This window comes from Enhydra lutris, unplaced genomic scaffold, assembly GCF_002288905.1.
Source record: "Enhydra lutris kenyoni isolate GAN:26980312 unplaced genomic scaffold, ASM228890v2 scaffoldscaffold43, whole genome shotgun sequence".
Lineage (NCBI taxonomy): Eukaryota > Metazoa > Chordata > Mammalia > Carnivora > Mustelidae > Enhydra > Enhydra lutris.
In genome coordinates, this window is record NW_019154127.1 from 15,518,816 (window position 1) to 15,522,705 (window position 3,890).

Genomic DNA, 3,890 nt, shown 5'->3' on the forward strand with positions numbered 1-3,890 from the left:
ACGGCTTTTGTTATATATTTTTCTAAACTTGTACTTTTATCTTGTATTTTTACAACTAAAATTTCTCAAGGACAACATAGCTGGGTCGTGATTTTTCATGCAGTGTGACAGTCTATGCCTTTAGCTGGAGTGTGCAGCCCTTTAAGGTGAGTGAAGCTACTCACGTGGTTGGCGCGCCCTTCTCGGGCCACGACAAGGCAGCGCGGACGGGGGCTCACCCAGCGGGGGCTCACCCAGCAGCAGCTGCCCCTCTACGGCTCCGCAGGCTGATCCATCGGTCTCTGCTGAGTTTCACAGATCCGTGTGCTTATGTACCTCACATCTGGAAAAACCTCAGCCATTATCCAGCTGTTTTTCTGCCTCCCTCCACCCCCATTTTGTGGGACTCCAATTCTACACGTGTCAGGCCACTCAAGATCACCCAGGTCACTGGCGTTTGTCTTTAAAGAATTCAGGCCACCACAGGCTGTTTCAACTCTCAGCTATTCCTGATGGCCCAAAAGCAGCCCCCACTCCTCTGCTCTCCCAAAAACCAGCGGGGCATCAAAGACACAGGGTGTCAAGCCCGCTGCACCTCACACCTGCGAAAGGCCTGGCTGCGGGGCAGGTGTCCGAGGCGGCCTAACGCCATGCAAACCAGCTGTGTTCCACTTGTCTCGAGCAAGGGCTTTGATGCCCCTGGGGCCACCCCTGTCCCTGGAGGAAGGCTGGAAATCAGCTATCAGTAGTCATCACGTAGAAACTAATGGTTCAGTTCTTTTCACTGAAGAAAACCTGAAGTTATCTTTATCACCCTCATCCTCCTGAGTGAGGAAAGGTGGGGATGGAGGGGGGCTCTGAGACAGCACCCAAAATCCCAGGTGAAAATGCCCAGGCATGAAGGTCACACATGGCAGAGGGGCCCGTGGCCCTGGTGCCCCCCAGTGGCATCCTCAGCCTCCTTCCACTGCCACCTGTGTGGGCGGCTATCAGGGGAACCCGCTGCGAGCAAACGCCCTACAGGGAGGCGCTGAGACCCACTCACAGCCAGTGGGACCGGAGGGCTATGGTGGGCAAGCTCCAGCCACCTCCTGGCGAGCTGAGCACTGAAGCCAAGGCCACAGCTGGAACCGATCCAACCCTGGTACGCGCCTCACGTCCCATCGACTCCCCTTTGCCTTCTGTTTCTACCTTAATTCCTTTTTCAACAAAGTGAATCATAAATAAAAATTTATATTGCAGATCAAATGAAAATAAACCAAGCTGAGCAATTAACCTACAATTACCCTGTCAGCAGAGATGAGAAAAGAACAAGGAAGCAACAGAAGACAGCATTAATTTTTGAAACATTTTATTGCCTAATTAAAAAACAGGTATATGTACCAATGTTGATTCTGTCTAGTAAGGAAAATACTTTCTCAATTTCCACTGTGAATTAAGGATTTCTAGTTAGAGAATTCCACAAAGGGAAGGTCTGAAGTTCCCATCATGAACACAGAAATCCTAACGTGGCTCCAGCAAAACCTTCCCAGCACGATACTCAAAATATGTGTCCAAGAACCAAAATAATTTGAGTTCAGACATCTTTAATGACTTGCCCAGAAAAGAACTTGATTCTGTTTGATCTGAAGGACAGCCAACACGGGCGTACAGCAGTGACTCGCAGCTGGCTGCGTTGCTCAGTGTCCCCCACGCGAAGGGCTGTCACCACCTGTCACCACACGCCGGGACTGCAGCGTCACTGGCTGTACTCGCCACGCGCTACTTTCCACCACTGAATTACACAGTTCACAACCGGAAGTCTGTCCTCTTAAACCCCTTCATTTACATCCCTCGTCCTCCACCCTTTCCCCTTTGGGACCCACTGGTTCAGTCTGTGTTTATGCGTCTGTTTTGTCGAGAACTTGATTTTTAATGAGGCTGAGGAACACAATTTCCCCTCAGGTAACTGGAGACGCGCCCACTCACCGTGAAGCAGCTACTCTTATCCCCTGAAACTGAGGAGGTGGCGGCCCAGCGTCCAACATGGTGCCCAAGTGAGTCTCAGAAAACCCCCGATCTGCGACTGTTCCCAACAGGAGACACAACACAAGGGAATCACATGTCTGTTTATTAAGGCAGCTGGCCACAGAAGCGACATTTTCAGCGGAAGAGGCGATTTTCACTCCCTATGTTCTGTCTGGCGCTCTGGTCTGGACGTGGCCGGGAGCCTCCTGAGGGCAGTGGCCACTTCGAGGAGCAGATGGACCAATCACCACCCGGGCTCCAGCTGCCCCAGCACGGGGAGAACGTGGGCCAAGAAAAGAAGCGCGAGAGCAAACCCAACAGATTTCAGAGCGACCCCAACAGTTCCTTCAGCCAAAAGCAGCGCATGTAAACCACCGCGGAGAAGGGGTGATGCTCGGCGGGCGCCACAGATCACCCGCTACGTGCCACGCGGCGTGGCAGCCAGCGGAGCCAAAAGGCCTTCTACGTGGACACACGACCCAGCCCCGCAGGGCTCTGAGCAGAACCACCACCTTGGGGCCAGAGAGGGTCCACGGAGGAACGGCTTAGACCAAGGCCCAGAGCAGGTGAGCCCCAGGCAGAGCCACGGCCAGCACGCAAGGTCACGAGAGCCGCGGCGTCAAGGCCACATGGAGCAAAGTCTCCATGAGGGTCCTCCAGGGACCTGAGCGAGAACGGCAGGAGCGGGGGCGCAGGCAGACACCCGCTGTCTGATGCAGGACGGCCACCCGAGGGAGCAGGCCAGGGGCCGCTGCCAGTCCGCGTGGCGGAACAGAGGAGCAGCAGGCGAGGGGGCCCGGGCGTGGGCGAGCAGGCTGGGCCCAGGAGCAACACCAGGCCTGGCTTTTACTGTCATCAAAGCTCCTGGTGACTCCACACGGCCACAGTCCTGCGGAGGCCCTGAGCACGTGAGCCATTTGTTCTCAAGGTCAAAGGCAAAGCCAGAACCTGGGTTTCTCACCCTGAGCCCCACATCCCCGCACATCCAACCAAACAGATTTAGAGCCAGAGGGGAATTCAGAAGTTTAGCACCGAAAAGGCATTGCCTTAGAAACGTGGCCCTCACTTCTGCTCAGAGCACAAGCCAGGACATGAGGGTCAGCAGCAGGCGTTAGGGTGCCTACGGTGTCAGGCCTGTCCAGCCATTTACGCAGACTGCTCCGCTGTCCCCGGCACGCGGCAGTGGCCCACGGTGGTAGCCTCCCAAGTGCGCGGACACTCATCGCCCATCACGCGTGGCCTCCTGCCTGTGCCTCCGTCAGCCCTGGACACTACGGAGAGAAGGATGATGGCGGCATGGCGAGGTGCCACGGGTGGGCCTGAGCTGAGGGCAGGGCTGGCGGCACATCTGGCTCCCCTTTGAGTGGGCAGACACGTGGCAAGTCTGGTCCCCGTTCCTTCCTGAGCCCGGGGCGTCCAGGTGAACGGGGAGGACCAGCCTCCCGCTGGGCTGTTCAGAAAAGCTGTCGCATCCCGCAGCCCCACAGAAAGAAGACACAGGGACAGGCCCAGCCAAGCTGGCTCCTGGGCAGCACCTGGCAGAAGGCAGGCGAGGCACCGTTCCCCTCTCCTAAGAACTCAGATTTCGGCCAAGAAAGCACCCCAGCCCCACAGAGAGGACATGCACCGTGCCCAGGCACAGCAGAATGTGCCAGGCCTCCCCAGGGCCACAGCGCAGCTTGTCCCCCTCCTCACCCGAGCTCCACAAGCTTCTCTAACTAAACCTGTCCTGAGGATCAGGTGTCTAAAGGCACCAGCCCCAGCCCAGTCCCACCCTGCAGAGGTGGGTGGTGATGGGCACTGGGCACCCAGGCGGGGCTCCTGCAGCCCGAGCTGCCCCAACGGGAACGCGCGTGCTGGCGACCGTTTGGAAGCCCCACCCATGCCCCACCCATCCCCCACCC